The sequence below is a fragment of the Schistocerca piceifrons genome, chromosome 2, assembly GCF_021461385.2.
Source record: "Schistocerca piceifrons isolate TAMUIC-IGC-003096 chromosome 2, iqSchPice1.1, whole genome shotgun sequence".
NCBI lineage: Eukaryota > Metazoa > Arthropoda > Insecta > Orthoptera > Acrididae > Schistocerca > Schistocerca piceifrons.
This window is the reverse complement of record NC_060139.1, coordinates 65,867,803-65,888,402: the sequence shown is the minus strand read 5'-3', so window position 1 is coordinate 65,888,402 and position 20,600 is coordinate 65,867,803.

The following is a 20,600-nucleotide window of genomic DNA, read 5'->3' as shown; positions in this document are numbered from 1 at the left end:
TAGAAGTCTGTTTCAAAGTGCTTACGTTGTGACTTCCTCGAATTACGCCACGGTATTGACAATAGTGGGGGTCCACATTATTTGGTGGTTAAGTTCTTTACATTTTATTAAGAGAAATACAAATACTTACGACAAACAGTGGAAGTTTATGGTAAAGTGAGTTTGAGAGTTAATAATAGGTTCTATTAGGAGATACAGCTACACAAGGAAATGATATTACTCAACTTTATAACTTCATCTACATCGAAAATCCTACATTTCTGAACATTTCAAGCACATTACTAACCTTTGCACCACTTTGTGCTCTTACTCTGATGTGGCTGGATATTTGTGCAGCGCTTCTCCACACAGTAAACCATTAGAAATTACAGAATCACCTCCAACACGTGGATATTTGTGCAGCTCTTCTCCACACAGTAAAACCATTAGAAATTACAGAATCACCTCCAAAACGTCTGAGACCACTATAATGTTGCTTGCCAGTGCTTTCATATAAAACATAAACATGTGCCCCAAAACATTCCCCCGTGAGACGTCTGATGTTACTTCCACTCTCCATGCTGTATCCTCTCCACAAAACAATGCTCAATACAGTTACAAATTTCCTTTCACACACAGTGTGATCATACATAGGTTTGGTCCTGAGTAAAATGGTTTACGGCAGTCACAAAATACTGCATCCACATAACTGCCTTGATCCTTGAATTTGACGATGTCATACAAAAAAAGAGCAAGACGAATTTCTCGGGACAAATGTTTCCTGAATCTATGTTTGTTATCATGGAAGAGGTCATTCTGTTTAACCTACAGTTCTATGTTTGGGCTCAGAATCTTTTCTACGCTTCTACGACAGATGTATCTCAATGAAATTGGGATGTGTTTTTGTGCATTATGTCTGCTAACATTGTAGAAGGATGTGACCACTGCGCCGGCCGCGGTGGTCTCGCGGTTCTAGGCGCGCAGTCCGGAACCGCGCGACTGCTACGGTCGCAGGTTCGAATCCTGCCTCGGTCATGGATGTGTGTGATGTCCTTACGTTAGTTAGGTTTAAGTAGTTCTAAGTTCTAGGGGACTGATGACCACAGCTGTTAAGTCCCATAGTGCTCAGAGCCATTTGAACCATTTGTGACCACTGCTTCCTTGTAGCTACTGGGAGCAGTATATGTTCGAGAGTTCTACGATGTATTATTATTAAAATGGGAACTAACTCAGCTGGTATTTCTGTAAAGAAATTGAAAGGGATTTCACCGAGCAACAGGACATTTAAACAATTTCAAGTTTTTGTCGACGTCACTGACATTATTAACTATATTTTACAGTGTATTTAAAATTGAATTGGAGTAACGCTCTCGTGTCTTTCTTCATAACGCAATTTGAAAATTAAGTTCATCATTTTAGCTATTGCAATGGCACCATGAATTTTGGTTTGTGTCTTATCAACATCTGCGCACCTACTTTGGTGCCACTGACAGGCTTCAAGCTTTAGCAGAGGTCCTTTGAGTTGTATGACGGATCTTTCGACTACATTCTGATACAGTAGTTACAGAAGACTTCATACAGTGCCTTGTAACAGCTAAAAGCGAAGCACTTACAATCTGTGTACTATTAAATGACATTACGCTGTCACGGAGACACTGCATGCCCTTGTAACAGCTAAAAGCGAATCACTTACAATATATATACTATTAAATGACTTTACGCTGTCACGGAGACACCGCAGTCTGAATAACACTGTCTGGATTACAATATTTATTGTATTTCCCGTAAACGGTTACAGCCAGTATAGATAATCCTCAGATGTTGAAACCAAATTTGTGTCACGTACAGTACATGTGCAGTTACTTAAAAAGTCGCCGTAATATCTGTTGCATATCGTCATCAGAAGTATTGTAGTATCTGTTATATAGAAGTAACGTCAAACAGTCACGCGGCGCTCGCACCACGATAAAGGGCAAATGCGAAGTTATATTGAAAGATATTTCTTTGAATCAGGATTATGAAAAAAATAGAGGTAACTGAAAGGCAGAATTTAGTTTTATATCATTATTATTTTAAATTTAATGAGAAAATATTTTATCAAAAACACGGTTTAGCAATGGGTAGCTTTGCTAAAACATTAGCTGAAATTTTTATAAAAGGATGCAATTTTGTCATGTGATGACATGTTGGAGACCGTGGCTGTTTTTGAAGACAAATGTTGATCGTGTTAGGACAGCAACCAGCCACAAATTTACTTTGAGTTCCTTTATTCAAAGGAAACCGTTACCGGTTTCGAATCGTTGCGATTCATCATCAGACGGTTTACACGCCTTCTTTCTACATTTGGTGTGTGGTAGAAAGAAAACGTGTAAACCGTCTGATGATGAATCGCAACGATTCGAAACCGGTAACGGTTTCCTTTGAATAAAGGAACTCAAAGTAAATTAGTGGCTGGTTGCTGTCCTAACACGATCAACATTTTATAAAAGGTCTCCAATTGAGTTTCTTGCTAAAGAGAACCCAAAATTACATGACGAATCGATAAATGGTTCAAATGGCTCTGAGCACTATGGGACTCAACTGCTGAGGTCATTAGTCCCCTAGAACTTAGAACTAGGTAAACCTAACTAACCTAAGGACATCACAAACATCCATGCCCGAGGCAGGATTCGAACCTGCGACCGTAGCGGTCTTGCGGTTACAGACTGCAGCGCCTTTAACCGCACGGCCACTTCGGCCGGCTACGAATCGATAATCTATCTAAGAAGACCTCATTCCTATAGCTAATAAATTAAGCGCGCAGCTTACTTAAGTGAAGTATAAGGTTAAAATGTAGATGAATAACACGATTAATTTCCTAGATATGACAATAAACAAGAAGAACGCTAAGAACATCTTCTGAATTTGTAGACAATTAACTCCCCAAATAGATAGACGGGAATTTGAACAGCCGTCGTCCCGATAACGAAACATCACCGTGGTACCTTGGTAATCAAGATCGTCGCAGTCCTGTAAGAAACATAAAGTGGTCTCAGTTACTAACCAAAAATTCACAAGAAAGGAAAAAGTATTGAGCTGTTCGAGTCCCATGACGCCACTAATCTGTTCCTGTGTACATTGTACGTTATGCCTGAGCTACTGACTGATGTTCGGAGGGTCAATGACAGTGCCAACGTGTGCCTTACAAACTGTTTCATTCCTTGGTGCGGGACTGTTACAGCAACCTCATCAGATAATTTTGAAGTTAATGACAGGGACATATGTGACATATGCCCACGGCATTAACTTTAACATTATCTGATGAAGCACTGCCTAGGCGATACGTGTTCTGAGGGAAAAGTATCATTAACATCAATGAATTGGCCAGTTACGGCTGCAGTGGCTTCTTGTGCTCCTATGACGATAGCCATATTATCAGTAGTCGTCACGTGTTATGACGTTCCTAGTATGTTTAAATAAGTGATGACACAACCCCGAAACGAACGTTTCACTGTGAATGCTGATCTTCTAACGAAAGGTAAATCATACGTACTCCTAGACGACGGCAGATCGTGAATAAGTGTTTTGTATAAGATGAAGCAGACCACTGCTACACATGTTAATGCATGTAAGGTAATCGGGTGTGGGCACGATTGGGGAATGTAAGAAATCATTGCGTTTAAACGATATTAGCGCTAAGATTATATCTCAGGGTGTGAACTTAAATTCGATGTGATAATTATCCTTGAAAGTTTTGATTTCTTTAAAAAAATATAAGAGTATGGATAAATGGTTCAAATGGCTCTGAGCACTATGGAACTTAACAGCGGAGGTCATCAGTCCCCTAGAACTTAGAACTACTTAAACCTAACTAACCTAAGGACATCACACACATCCATGCCGGAAGCAGGATTCGAACCTGCGACCGTAGCGGTCGCGCGGTTCCAGACTGAAGCGCCTAGAACCGCTCGGCCACTCCGGCCGGTCAGAGTATGGATAGTAAGCCGTCGTTCTTCTTGTACGAGCATCGTTGCTAGAAAGTTTGTAGCATCCACTGTACGATGAATTTTATTGTGAAATAATAATTTCCTAAAGTTTGAACGAAGGATGAAAAACAGCCAAATGGTTGCACATATTTTATTACACTGAACTGGTTTCGATGTCAACTAAGAATATCTTTATTAGAATAAGTTACACTATAATGGAGGGATATTAAGATCATATGTGCTTAAGTGCTTAAAATTGTAAGATATCTTCATGTACGCCTTTATTCTGATAGTTGAATGCATAACCCTGTTTATCTGTAATAATGAAATCCTGTGTATATTTTTCAGCCTTTTAAAATATTTGAAAATTACACGGAATACCTTGCATGGAACCGTTGGAGCTGGCAGCACAGCCATATAAGAACGGCAGCAGCAATCAAAAAACAGTCGCCAAACTTAACAATGGCCGAGGAGTATTCGGCCGAGAGCTCGTGAAATTTAAGCCAAGGTCGAGAGAATTTTGTCAATCAGAGAACTCTCCTCAACACTCTCGCTTCCTCTCTGAAAACCTCCATAGGCTTCTCCAACTGGACTGATTAAAATCTTTAATATTTTGAATCCGCTTTATTTTGTACTGTTACGTCGATATTATATCACAAACGGAATCTGAAGATTGAACATTCGTGAATGTAGCATTGATTTTGTAATGTATTTATCTACTGGTTACTGAAGCGATCTGACCTATCGGAGAGCACTGTACAGAAACACCTAGTGATAGAAAACAAAGAATGTCTTTTGTTTTACAATATGTGATGTGCGACTTGCAAAGTACACAGAATTAGCACAATTTTTTGGAATAAATCTGCAGATTCTGAAAGAATACTCATTGATGTAGATCCACCAGAGAGACGCGTACTTGAACCCGGACACCTGTATGTAATTTGATGGAGAACTCGTTCCACGGATATCAAAGAAAGATGGAATAAAGATAACAATGTAGATCCCCATAACAGATGATATTATTTGAGTAGAAGTTCTGATATGCAAGGATGACACAAGACGTGGCGTTTGTGTTTTGAAATTATCGTTCTAAGAAATGACGCTATGTGATCTTGAGAAACCAAGAAAATATTAAACTGGAAGGCCAGAGATTTTAACCCACTTCCCTGCCACGAGCTCTGCGTCATACCCACTGCTACATCTCATTCGATCCGAAAATGTCGCTAGAAACATTTCTGATATTAAAATTTAGTGACCGGCATATAAAATAAATACGTCAATCACATGAACACATATACCGCAAGCCACTTTACAGTACATAGTGAACAGTACATCTTTCCCAGTACTATCAATTCGCGTACTGCGAGAGAAACATATAGCGATGGACCTCTGCACGATCTCAAATCTCTCTTATCTTACTCTAATGTCCCTGCGCAAGATATACGGTGTTGGACGTACAATGGACTCTCACACTTCTTAGAATTGGTTCTCTAGATTTGCAGAGCAGGGCTTTGCGTGAAGTACGTCGGCTCTCTTTAAGGATCCCGAGAAACTCTCTTATAGTTCTGAACGGGTTGTACTGCCTTTCGTGATCCTAGCAGCGTGTGTCTAATTCGTTCTGTGTCTGCTGTCATGCCTACTTAAAACGGAACCTTGGAACAATACTTCACAATGTATAGCACTAGCGCTCAGAGTACGATTTCCTTTCAGTTTCCCAGAACCTTTCCAACAATTCAAAGACCTTACGTCATTTAACCCAATACTGATTTTACACTGTCCAATCGTATCGAAGTGATTACTTGTCAAAAGTCTGAATAACTACTTTCCTGCAAGACGTGCAGGAAAATCTATCAGGTTCTGGAAGGTATCGACAGATATTCGAAATAATACAGACTCCTTTACTGTGGCCAGCTGCTCTAGCTTTCTCGGTTGAGGATGTATGGTGCAAATAGCCCGAACGAAGTGGTTCCACAGATACTCGACTGGGTTTTAATCAGTGGAGTTTGGCGGCCAGGGCAGTACGATAAACTCACCCAGTGGCCTTCGAACCACCCACGCACACTTCGAACTGTGTGACACTCTGCATTGTCCCTCTGGTAGATGACACCGTGCAGAGGAAAATTAAACTGCATGTATTGATGGACATTGTCCCCAAACGTACACTATGTGGTCAAAAGTATCTGTACTTCCCCAAAAACGTACGTTTTTCATATTAGGTGCATTTTGCTGCCATCTACTGTCAGACACTCCATATCAGCGACCTCATTAGTCATTACACATCGTGAGAGACAAGAATTGGGCGCCGGGAACTCACAGACGTCGACCGTGGTCAGCTGATTGGGTGACACTTTTGTCACATGTCTGTATGGGACATTTCCACACTCCTAAAAATTCCTAGGTCCACTGTTTCCGATGTGATAGTGAAGTGAAAACGTGAAGGGATACTTACAGCACAAAAGCGTACAGGCCGACCTCGTCTGTTGACTGACTGCCCAGACCATCACACAGGAGTTCCAATCTGCATCAGGATCAACTGCAAGTACTATGACAGTTAGGCGGGAAATCAGACAACTTCACGGTCGAGCGTCTGCTCATAAACCACACATTACGCTGGTAAATTCCTAACAACGCTTAGCTTGATGTAGGGAGCTTAAACACTGAAGGACTGAAAAATGGACAAACGTTGTGTAGAGTGACGAATCACGGTACACAATGTGGCGAACCGATGGCTAGGTGTGGATATGTCGAATGCTCGGTGAACGTCATCTGCCAGCGTGTGTAGTGCCAACAGTAAAATTCGGAGGCGGTGGTGTCATGGTGTGATCGCGTTTTCCATGGAGAGGGCTTGCGCCCCTTGTTGTTTTACGTGGCACTATCACAGCTCAGGCCTACATTGATGTCTTAAGAACCTTCTTGCTTCCCACTGTTGGAGATCAATTCGGGGATGGCGATTGTATCTGTCAACACGATTGAGAACCTGTTCATAGTGCATGGACTGTGGCGGTGTGGTTACACGTCATTAACATCCCTGGCCTGCACAGGGTCTTGACGTGAAACCTATAGAACACCTTTGGGATGTTTTGGAACGCCGGTTTGTTGCCAGGCCTCACTGACTGACATCGATGCCTCTCTTTAGTGCAGCACTCCATGAAGAATGGGCTGCCATTCCCCAAGAAACCTTCCAGTACCTGACTGAACGTATGCCTGCGAGAGTGGAAGCTGTCGTCAAGGCTAAGGGCGGGCCAACACCGTTATGATTTCCAGCATTACCAATGGAGGGCGCCACGAACTTTTAAGTCATTTTCAGCCAGGCGTCTGGATACTTTTGATCACATAGTGTAGTTGCATACTTCCGTCGATTTATTGTAGTTTCCAGAATTACGAGATCAGCCAGGGAATGCAGCGAAAGATTTCCGAGAACATAGCTCTCCCCCCTTCTTTTTCTTCAAATGTTTCACTCTGTCCGATGGAGCATAAAACGTGATTCATACGAAAATGCCATCTGTCGCCATCTGTCACCATATCAAATGAAAGATCGTGCTATGCCTGTAGTAAGAAGAAGAAGAAACGTCTACTAGCACGTGTTGGAATCTGACAGCAGCAGAATCGTGGCGTATTGAGGCCACGGTTCATCGCTTGGCAGTTTTGCAACTCACGTTGCCCTGATTCCCACGACTGTCACACGAATATGGAATCAATGGATTCAAGAAGACAATACGCAACCCCATGCTGGATCTCAACGGCTCTTCGCAATTAGTACTAGAGAGGACAGACACATTATTTGCTCAGTTGTGCAGGTCGGAACAGCCACGTTACGCCCCTCGAGTCAAGAAATGAGTATATTTGGAGGAATACAAGTATCCACAGAGAGAGCGCGGCGACAGTGCACCAAGACTCTCCTCAATCCTAACATATTTGCGGTTTCTCTTGACGCAGCAGTGGAGAGAGACACTCGACAACAATGGACACGGGAGCGGCACCACCATTTCATTGATTATGGCCTCTCGTTACAGCAGTATCATGAATATATTAGTTTGTGAAGACTTCGAGGAGAGTTAAGTTTTCAAGAGTACAATCGTCATCTATGGGCGCCGCACCTGGTGTGATGGCACAGACTGCCACTCGGTATACAATACCTTCCCCTGCGATCTCATGATACAAGCAATAAGTAAAATTTCATTTGATATATTTTCCAGTGTTGCAATTTTCACGGTCAGGACTGACTTTCACCCCCTATCGTGTAAACAGAGACCATTAGGTTTCTTTCATTTGTTGCAGGTGTTCTCAAACATTTACACACTTAAAGAGAACAGCGATTCGCTACAGCCAATGGAAGTTTTCTCGAGGAGTATATGCATTTAGGTTATTATACATTTCCTTGTGATTGCTGAAAGCGTCAGTTTTTTATCGACAATGAAATAAAATGATCATGTGTCATGGATGGCCGGGAGTCCCCAGCTGAAGAAGTTCGGCCGCTTAGTTACAATTGTTTCCAGTTGACAGCACATCGGGCAACTTCCGTATCGATGATGATGAAATGATGCGTGGAGAAATTCTCTGGCCAACCTGGGGAGCGAACCTGGGCACTGCGCATGGCTGTCAGATGCTCTGACCTTCGCTAAGGAGGGTGGACAGCTACAGGAAAAGGTATCGTCAGTGAACGACTTTGCACCCAGATACTGAGTGAAAAATATTTTATTTAGCTGAGAACAAGAATTGGCCAATATACAAATGTCGACAGTGGAAGGAAATTCTTGTGTTATGTCGATCAGTAGGCAGGGAAACTTACACTGAGGAGCCAAAGAAACTGGTACACCTGCCTATTATCGTGAAGGCCGCCGCGAGGACGCAGAAGTGCCGCAACACGACGTGGCATGGAGTCGACTAATGTCTGAAGTAGTGCTGGAGAGAATTGACACCATAAATCCTGCAGGACCGTCCATAAATCCGTAAGAGTACGAGGGGGTGGAGATCTCTTCTGAACAGCACGTTGCAAGACATCCCAATAATATTCATGTCTGGGGAGTTTGACGGCAGCGGAAGTGTTTAAACTCAGGCGAGTGTTCCTGGAGCCACTCTGTAACAATTCTGCACGTGTGGGGTGTCGCATTGTCTTGCTGGAATAGCCCAAGTCCGTCGGAATGCACGACGGATATGAATAGATGCAGTTAATCAGGCAGGATGCTTACGTACGTATCACCAGTCAGAGTCGTCTGTAGATGTATCAGGGGTCCCATGTCACTCCAACTGCACACGTCCCGCACCATTATAGTGTGTCCACCTGTTTGAAAAATCCCCAGCTGGCATGCAGGTCCATGGTTTGATCAGGTTCTCTCCACACCCGTACACGTCCATCCGCTCGATACAATTTGAAACGAGACTCGTCCGACCAGCGAGCATGTTTCCCGTCATCAACAGTCCATTGCCACTGTTGACAGGCCCAGACGAGGGGTAAAGCTTTGTGTCGTGCAGCCATCAAATGACTGGGCCTACCGCTCCGAAAGCCCATATCGATGATGTTTCGTTGAATGGTTCGCGCGCTGACACTTGTTGATGCCCAGCATTGAAATCTGGAGTAATTTGCGTAAGGGTTGCACTCCTGTCACCTTGAACGATTCTCTTCAGTCGTAGTTTGTCCCGTTCTTGCAGGATCTTTTTTCGACGGCAGCGGTCTCGGAGATTTGAGGTATTACCGGATTCCTAATATTCACGATAAACTTGTGAAATGGTCGTACGGGGAAATCCCCACTTCATAGCTACCTCGGAGATGATATGTCCTATCGCTCGTGCGGCGACTATAACACCACTTTCAAACTCACTTAAATCTTGATAACCTGCCATTGTAGCAACAGTAACCGATCTAACTACTGCGTCAGACACTTGTTATCTTATATAGGGCTTGCCAACCGCAGAGTGTATTCTGCCTCTTTACATATATCTCTGTATTTGAATACGCATGCCTATACCAGTATCTTTGACGCTTCAGTGTATATTGAATAGTGGTGTGTACAAGGGTTTCCAAATTGAAGTGGGAGCTACTGTGCGATCCCAGCGCACGGCCGCAATATTTAATGGTTTAGAAAGAGAGAGAGAGAGAGAGAGAGAGAGAGAGAGAGGCGGCAGCGGCACATCGCTACACGAGGCAGCAGTCGGCGTGTCGCCGCGCTGGCGGACCGTCGCGCGTGCGGCCGGCCGGGCTGTCACTCGTGTACAACGAACGCCACTCGCCGGCGTGATCTGCATTTGAAATGTATCGATTCTGCGCCGACAGCGGACAGCGGGGGGCGGGGGTTGGACAGGACAGGCGCTACACGACCAGGGCGACCGCGCTGGCGGCAAACAGGGCAGGCTGGCGAACGCGGGCAACTCTGCGCTCCGAAAAACTGCAGCGGCGCACCGTTGCACGGGTTTAGCGCAGCCATTAAATGGAAGAATGTTCCGCGAAAAGGTAATTAGCAGGGCTGTTTGGAAAATAAATTCCCATCGGTCACAGAATTGAAACCACTGTGAAAATGAAAAATGATATATTTGCAACAGTTAGCCGCAACTTCCAGATACTTCTCTACATAGTCACCGCTCCGATTTACACATCTGTCGCAGTGTGGTACCAGCTTTCTGAGACCCTCATTACAGAAGGCAGCCACCAGTGTTTCCCACCAGTTCATAACTGCGGTCTGCAGCCACACTACTGGCCATTAAAACTGCTACACCAAGTAGAAATGAATGCAGATGATAAACGGGTATTCAATAGACAAATATATTATACTAGAACTGACATGTCATTACATTTTCACGCGATTTGGGTGCATAGGTCCTGAGAAATCAGTACCAAGAACAACCACCCCTGGCCGTAATAATGGTATTGATACGCCTGGGCATTGAGTCAAACAGAGCTTGGATGGCGTGCACAGTTACAGCTGCCCATGCAGCTTCAACTCGATACCACAGTTCATCAAGAGTGGTGACTGGCGTATTGTGACGAGCCAGTTGCTCGGCCACCATTGACCAGACGTTTTCAATTGGTGAGAGATCTCGAGAATGTGCTGGCCAGGGCAGCAGCTGAACATATTCTGTCTCCAGAAAGGCCCGTACAGGGTCTGTAACATGCGGTCGTCCATTATCCTGCTGAAATGTAGGGTTTCGCAAGGATCGAATGTAGGGTAGAGCCACGGGTCGTAAAACATCTCAAATGTAACATCCACTGTTCAAACTGCCGTCAATACGAACAAGAGGTGATCGAGACGTGTAACCAATGGCACCCCATACCATCACGCAGGGTGATACGCCAGTATGGCGATGGCGAATACACGCTTCCAATGACGTTTTGCCATTCGTGCACCCAGGTTCGTCGATGAGTACACCATTGCATGCGCTCCTGTCTGTGATGCAGCGTCAAGGGTAACCGCAGCCATGGTCTCCGAGCTGAAAGTCCATGCTGCTGCCAACGCCGTCGAACTGTTCGTGCAGATGGTTGTTGTCTTACAAACGTCCCCATCTGTTGACTCACGGATCGAGACGTGGCTGCACAATCCGTTACAGCCATGCGAATAAGATGCCTGTTATCTCGACCGCTAGTGATACGAGGCCGTTGGGATCCAGCACGACGATCCGTATTACCCTCCGCCGGTCAACTGCTGTTTGTGTATGAGAAATCGGTTGGAAACTTTACTGATGTGAGCACGTTGTAGGTGTCGCCACCGGTGCCAACCTTGTGTGAATGCTCTGAAAAGCTAATCATGTGCATGTCACATCATCTTCTTCCTGTCGCTTAAATGTCGCGTCTGTAGCACGTCATCTTCGTGGTGTAGCAATTTTAATGCCCAGTAGTGTAGATGTCAGCGCCAGAATGTTGTCTTCATAGCTCACATTGTCATGTGAGCAGAGATGAAACTCGAAACTCAGCGAGAACCAATTGTGGACTGTATTGTGGATAACCAAACACTTGCCATCGAAGGGCTGCAGGAGCGTCCTCATTGCCCTTGCCGTATGTGACCAAAAACGTCATGAAGGAGGAAACGCACGAAAGCTATATTATGAGATTACATGACATCAGGCAAAATCTCTATACAGGCGCTTATACGAAGGCTATTCGGAAAGCAATGTCGGATCGGTCGCGAAATGGAAACGGCTGCGAAATTCAAAAATGATTTATTCGAAACAGTTTTGGAGCCAATCGGATGTATTGTTGGTAATCAAAAGCTTCCCACCGAAAACATTGCAGGAACAATCTTATTTGCCCCTGCATAGTGCGGGCGAGAATTGTCATGAAAAAGTAAAGGAATGACAGTAATGTTATGTGATTTGAATAACTTCAGGCGAAATCTCTCACCAGACGCTCATACACCGTGGTAGACACATTTTTCTAGGCATTTTTACGTGCTCAATGTGAGCTCAAAACTGAAAAGAGCGACGTGACGCGACCGACGGCCATACCAGAGACACTGCCCAACACATCTGTGCAAAGGCTCATCGGATTTTCACTGTAGTTTATATTTAGCGCCCATACGACCCTCCTTTCCGAATAGCCTTCGAATTATTCGTCGTACTATTGGCAGTTTGGGAAACTGGGGATTAATATTTTTCTATCCTACTCGTATGAATGCAGAAATAAAAATTGTGATCACTCATACAGACCATGACGTGAAGAGCGTCGGAGCGAACTGGCAATTCGCAAAGGGCAGAATACGACGAACCTTCTTTGCAACCATGATATAAAATACCAAAGGATAGTGCAAAACAAGAAACGTTAACAGGCAATATCGATCTCAAAAATACAGGATGACGCATAGGCAAGCACTTCATTTAATGGCAGAGAAGGTAACTGACAGGCGACTGTATTTATCAGTACCTCGTTCCGTCCTCTACGCCGTACACTAGACCGAGAGTCAGATGAATGGCAAAACGGCGCGAGGATATTTGACCGTGACTCGGTAACAGTGCCCAGTTAGACGGGGAATGTGATTCACTGATACAAAAGGACTTCCCTGATTCTTCTAAGTCTTCTCATTAACGCAGAGTTTCTGTCTAACGAACAAGATATTACACCGCTGAATAGAATGTTAAAATGCAATATTAACTGATTGTCTCTGGTCAACTGGCCACATTTTACGAACAGTTTTAAGTGTTTACTATCCATCTTCACGTCTGTTTCCTTACTACTGAGACCAGTAAGGGTACCACTTTTTGAAATTTGTATAGTGAAATGAACGAAGCAAAGGATACGCAAAGATATGTTAACCGTCCAGTTCGCTCAGATGAGCTAAAAGTGTAATGCAATCAGTTTGTAGTCGGAATTGATAATTTGGGTCAGACACGAACTCGATCTCAGTTTTCCCCCCGTACAAACACACACATACAGAACAGAGGGATAAAATAAATTCTCAGCCAGCAATCGCACCACAGACACACAGAATCGACACCATCCTGAAAAGAAACAAAACAATGAGGGAGTGGGCAGCAGCGATAACATATCGCCTCTCGATGAATATGGTGACGTAAGTGTTGTCTCTAGCATTGTGTTCGTGTAAGAAAACGTGTAATAGCAGGCGAGAGTGAAATCTAACAAGACGTGGAAAACGGAGTTGTAAGTATAACCAAAAAGAACACGCACACCAATGATATGCAACAGGATGCAAAATACAAGTGCAGGGTATGTACCACTACTATTCTAGTAAAATACACGCTTCAGCAAAAGCAAAAGAAACGACCCATCATGAACGAATTATGCGAATGGGACGGAATTCCGTAGATGTGATGTAAGTGTATAGAGAAACCAATGATTACAATTTTAGAAATAATTGCAGATTTATTCAACAGAAAGAGTTCCACATATTGAGCAAGTCAAAAGCTTGTTGGTCCACTTGAGACCCTTATGCAAGCTGTTTTCCGGCTTGGCATTTACTGAAGCGTTGTTGATGTCCTCTCTAGTGATGTCGTGTCAAATTCTGTCCAACTGGGTCTATCGGTCCGGCACACAGTTTTAATCTGCGAGGATGTTTCATATCAAGTCTCCGCTGCAGAGTGAAAATCTCATTCTGGAAACATCCCGTAGGATGTGGCTACGCCATGTCCCCGCAGTATCCTTTCTTTCAGGAGTGCTAGTTCTGCAAGTTTCGCAGGAGAGGTTCTGTAAAGTTTGGAAGGTAGGAGACGCGGTACTGGCAAAAGTAAAGCTGTGAGGACGGGGCGTGAGTCGTGTTTGGGTAGCTCAGATGGTAGAGCACTTGCCCGCGAAAGGCAATGGTCCCGAGTTCGAGTCTCGGCCCGGCACACAGTTATAATCTGCCAGGAAGTTTCTGGCTCTTTTATTGTCAAAATCCCAAAGTGGTCTCGAATCTGATTGACTGGAGTAGAGTCCCACTTCGAGCTGAGCCTCGATGACCAGCGAAGAGGTGTCTGGAGACGCCGCAGACGGCGGTGGGGTGCCTGCCCCACTGCCGCCCACCATGCGGCCCGACAAACAGCGGTGATGCTCTGCAGTGCCGTTTCTTTTCATAACGGGATATCTTTGGTTGTCATGCGCGGCACCTGTACATCACAGCGGTTCGTCTACGATATTCTACGCCCTGTTTTGTTGTCCTTCATGATAAGCTAAGCCGAGCCTACATTTCAGCAAGATAATGCCTTCACGCACAAAACGAGAATTTCTATTGTTTGTTTCACGCTTTCTTGACCCTATCTTAGCCAGTACGTTTACCAGGTGTGCCGATGATATTTACGGCATCCGACGACCCAGATATTGCCTACCTTGCAGCCACAATATATCCGCTAACGGCAACAGGGGGCGGGACTGGTGGTATCCCATGATGAGTGTGGTGTCACCGCCAGACACCACACTTGCTAGGTGGTAGCCTTTAAATCGGCCGCGGTCCGGTAGTATACGTCGGACCCGCGTGTCGCCACTGTCAGTGATTACAGACCGAGCGCCGCCACACGGCAGGTCTAGAGAGACTTCCTAGCACTCGCCCCAGTTGTACAGCCGACTTTGGCAGAGATGAACCACTGACAAATACGCTCTCATTTGCCGAGACGATAGTTAGCATAGCCTTCAGCTACGTCAGTTTCTACGACCTAGCAAGGCGCCATTACCAGTTTATATTGAGATTATAATTAATGTATTACTTTTGAATGCATTATGGGAACAACAGTGATCAATGTCTTATAAATAATTACTATTAAAAACAGTCTTGACCACAATTTATTTAATAAGGTGACCGGTTTCGACCACTACTGTGGTCATCTTCAGACCATTGAGTAGGAACCTCTTTGTTGGAGAATCAACAAAGAGGTTCCTACTCAATGGTCTGAAGATGACCACAGTAGTGGTCGAAACCGGTCACCTTATTAAATAAATTGTGCTCAAGACTGTTTTTAATAGTAATTATTTATAATTAATGTATCATCAAGAGCGATGTTCTCCAATTATGGATTAAAGTTAAGTATTCAAGCAACTCCGTACTTTATTTAGTAGACTCAACTCCTTTAACTGTTCCAGACCTCACGCCAGCCTGCGTGAGCTTAAACGCGTGCATTGCGGCCTCCTCTAGCAACACGGTGTTGGCTCTTCTGCCAACACATCAATGAGCACAGCATGAGGCCACGGAGCATAGCTTAACTGCTTCGTTGACGAGTAACTCACAACGTTGCTACGGCGGTAGTGGTATTGATACAAAGTAGAGCGATGGCAACGACAAATAAGCCAACATTGCAATATGTCTAAAACAACAGTTGTCGAAGTTGACATTTCCTCAGAGAGGAACGCAAGGAATATTCACAGAGTAAGAAAGAAGTGGTACATGAAATATTACCATTTATGCAAGATGAGTCAGTGGAATGTGTAGTGTTGTATACGCTCAACTGTGCCGACAATGTACGTGAAGTGTACAATGATGACGTTACGTGCTCAGTAAGTGAAAGTAATTTCGAAACAGATGTCGAGCCATGCAGTTTATCATCCTTGTCGTACAGGGAGCCAAAAATCTTGCCTACATGATACATTGTAAGGAATAATCGTTGTCCAAGGACCGGGTACTAAACATAATAAGGTACATTGATGATCATCCACAGCATACTAGCAAAACACTCACGAACAGATTTAGAGTAAATGCGCAGCAAATACGACCGCGTAGTGCATAAGGAAAATTACAGATATTCAAGGAAGGACAAGGTGCGCTTGTTAGAAAAACTGGTGTTTGCGTGCTCCAAGGATGGCCGATACGATTTACAGAATGTGTATGATAATGACCTACAACGTTCTGCCCGACATAGACATATTGACTTCAAAGGGAGCAGCGGATGGTTGTATAGCTTCAGAGAGTGCTACAGAATTGGAGGATGAAAGACTACCAAATTTCAAAGGAAACATCAACTTCGTGATGCGCAACAATCTGTGGCATCGGCCCGAATATTTGTAGATAAGATAAACAAACTTATACCATCATTCGGTGAGGAATTTGTTTTAAATACGACCAGTTGGGATTTGATGAGAGAACGCATATGAAACGAACCAAAGACCCTAGAGGTACCAAGGGAGTTGTATCAAGTTCAACTAACGCATTCCTATACAGCTATGCCGACTGCTAATCTGGATGGTAAACTGCCTGGAAAATTATTTATTGTGCTACGAGAAGTTCGGCGTTGTCTGCTCTCTACGATATTTTATGTGCGATCCTGCAAGGGCAGGAGAGAATATTTTCGTCAGAGCAAACAAGAGTGGGATAATGGGTGTAAGAGAAGTAGCATGAGTACTGCTTTTGGCTAATAGCTAGTCAAAATGACTTGCTTTAGCAGCATTCCTGGAGTGCGTATAAAAATAATGCTCCCTTAGGGCCAACTATCATCCTGGTGTCATGGGTCATGGGTCAAATTCAGCCTCTGGATGTTTGCTTCTTCATTCCCTATGAAACATATTATCACACTGTCTACAGCTACACCTCAATGAAAAGTCAGTTTGACCCTAAGCTCCACGACAGTCTGTTTCACATTCGGTTGCCTGTCATCAGTTGTCATCATATCTTACACCTATATGATTCTATACGGCTTCTTTAACACTGAATACCTGACTGAACGTCCCACACGGTTTGTAACTGCCAAGGTGTTCGTATTCGATTGACGGTGCGAACATTTGCGATCACTGTGGCGCGCCACATCTTTTCAAGAAATGGTCTGTTTTGAGCATTTCTTGAATGTTGATGACGTCGATTTGTGAAATGTAATACATATATACCATAGAAATTTGATATCTGCACCTCACGAACTATCATTTCCTGTCGCTTTCCTGATTCACATGGTGAATCATCAGCAGGTAATATTTTTCCTGTCATAATTCTTAACCAAACGCCTTCAAATGAGCATTACTGGAGATTGATCTTGCGACCCAACACTCATGGTCTTATGCTTACCTGAACCTTGTTGGATTCATCTTCAGTTGCGACCTTGCACAAACCCTTTACAATGCTTAGAGTTGATACTATTAAAATATATAAATGGGTCATTTTTCATGGAAATCCTGTATATTCATCAGCCTTTTACCACCTGGATATTGATTACTACGGCTGTCTTTTGCGAAGTAACTTCTTTAGTCGTTCAAGTATCTTATTACTTCTGTTAAAATTTGTTCATTTTAGTGCTGTGTTATAAGTAAAATTTTTAAGTACGATCAGCTGATCCTGTTACAGCCACCAGCCGGAAAACACTAAATATCAACACCGGTACTCGGTCAGGAAGACAAGAAATATCGATATCGTTTTGTTCGACTGCGAGAGAGCTCGGCAGAATATGATTTGAACGGGACAGACCCCATTGCCTTCGTTATTCTAGTAACGTTATGTAAGAGAAACTAGTTAGGAAGCAACACTGACTAGCAGGAGTTTCACTAAGAATTAAAGAAATTGTAACACGTTTGTTATGCAGTTGTAGTGGAACTGAAGACCGCTGGTAACTCGAGTAGAACAGAATCGATTCAGTCATTAAGAATGACGTCATAGAGCGGATTCTTATTCGGCATCATGTCCCCAATTAGCTTAGAGCACTCGATCAGTAGGATGAATAGCGTTCATGTGGTTCGCACTTGGTTCTTTGTTTATGGAATGGTAACATCTTGTTTGTGAGACTTCTAATGTTGGTCTTACATTTGCTGCCTTAGCGATTCGTAGCCATGAAATCCAGCACCCAGTACAGCACAGCAATCAGGACTGATGGATACCAGGGCGTCTACCAACACTGAAGGGCCAAAGAAACTGGTATAACTGCCTAATGTCGTATAGGGCCCCCGCGAGCACGCAGAAGTGCCGCAACACCACGTGGCATAGGCCCACTAATGGCTGAAGTAGTGCTGCAGACATCTGACACCATGACTCCTTCAGGCATGTCCATAAATCCGTAAGAGGGCCAGGACTTGGAGATCTCTTCTCAAAAGCACATTGCAAGGTATCCCAAATATGCTCAATAATGTTCATGTCTGGAGTGTTTGGTGGCCATCAGAAGTGTTTAAACTCAGACGAGTGTTCCTAGAGCCATTTTGAGCAGTTCGGGACGTGTGGGGTGTCGCATTGTCATGCTGGAATTGCCCAGTCCGTCGGAATACACAAATGAACGGCTGCAGGTGATCAAACAGGATGCTTATGTACTTGTCACCTGTCAAGAGTCGTATCTACACGTATCTGGGTTCCCCTATCACTCCAACTGCACTCGCCCAACACCATTACACAGCCTCCACCAGCTTGAACGTGCAGGCTGCATGGATTCATGAGACTGTCTCCATAACCATACAAGTTCATCCGCTCAATACAGTTTGAAACGAGAGTTGTCCGACTAGGCATCATCTTTCCAGTCATCAACAGTCCAGTGTCGGCGTTAACGGACCCAGGCGAGGCGTAATGCTTTCTGTCGTGCAGTCATGAAGGGTACACGAGTGGGCCTTCGGCTCCCAAAGACCATAACGATGATGTTCCATTGCACGGTTCGCACTCTGACACTTGTTGATGTAACTGAAAATATTAGCCATATGGAGATATGTATGGCAGTTTGAAACCGGTCGTGACACTGAAGTAAAGCATTGCAAAATGTTTTGTTGTTGATTGCGTCATTCACCAGCTGTTATTAACGGATGAGGAGTTCACACAATCCAACATGGATAAAATAACACTCACTCTTTCATTTCCTGGAAGGAATGGATATAGCTAATGACGTATTACCTCTGAAGCCTGACTCAACAAGTGTCTTTTCGGCCAAGAGTCCTAAGGTTTATTTGATACACTTCTCAAATCTCGTCGCTTTTAAAATATCCTCTCTTTTAAACATAACTGTTAAACTCAATGTTGCAGACGAACAGCTTTATACACTCCTGGAAATTGAAATAAGAACACCGTGAATTCATTGTCCCAGGAAGGGGAAACTTTATTGACACATTCCTGGGGTCAGATACATCACATGATCACACTGACAAAACCACAGGCACATAGACACAGGCAACAGAGCATGCACAATGTCGGCACTAGTACAGTGTATATCCACCTTTCGCAGCAATGCAGGCTGCTATTCTCCCATGGAGACGATCGTAGAGATGCTGGATGTAGCCCTGTGGAACGGCTTGCCATGCCATTTCCACCTGGCGCCTCAGCTGGACCAGCGTTCGTGCTGGACGTGCAGACCGCGTGAGACGACGCTTCATCCAGTCCCAAACATGCTCAATGGGGGACAGATCCGGAGATCTTGCTGGCCAGGGTAGTTGACTTACACCTTCTAGAGCACGTTGGGTGGCACGGGATACATGCAGACGTGCCTTGTCCTGTTGGAACAGCAAGTTCCCTTGCCGGTCTAGGAATGGTAGAACGATGGGTTCGATGACGGTTTGGATGTACCGTGCACTATTCAGTGTCCCCTCGACGATCACCAGTGGTGTACGGCCGGTGTAGGAGATCGCTCCCCACACCATGATGCCGGGTGTTGGCCCTGTGTGCCTCAGTCGTATGCAGTCCTGATTGTGGCGCTCACCTGCACGGCGCCAAACACGCATACGACCATCATTGGCACCAAGGCAGAAGCGACTCTCATCGCTGAAGACGACACGTCTCCATTCGTCCCTCCATTCACGCCTGTCGCGACACCACTGGAGGCGGGCTGCACGATGTTGGGGCGTGAGCGGAAGACGGCCTAACGATGTGCGGGACCGTAGCCCAGCTTCATGGAGACGGTTGCGAATGGTCCTCCCCGTTACCCCAGGAGCAACAGTGTCCCTAATTTGCTGGGAAGTGGCGGTGCGGTCCCCTACGGCACTGCGTAGGATCCTACGGTCTTGGCGTGCATCCGTGCGTCGCTGCGGTCCGGTCCCAGGTCGACGGGCACGTGCACCTTCCGCCGACCACTGGCGACAACATCGATGTACTGTGGAGACCTCACGCCCCACGTGTTGAGCAATTCGGCGGTACGTCCACCCGACCTCCCGCATGCCCACTATACGCCCTCGCTCAAAGTCCGTCAACTGCACATACGGTTCACGTCCACGCTGTCGCGGCATGCTACCAGTGTTAAAGACTGCGATGGAGCTCCGTATGCCACGGCAAACTGGCTGACACTGACGGCGGCGGTGCACAAATGCTGCGCAGCTAGCGCCATTCGACGGCCAACACCGCGGTTCCTGGTGTGTCCGCTGTGCCG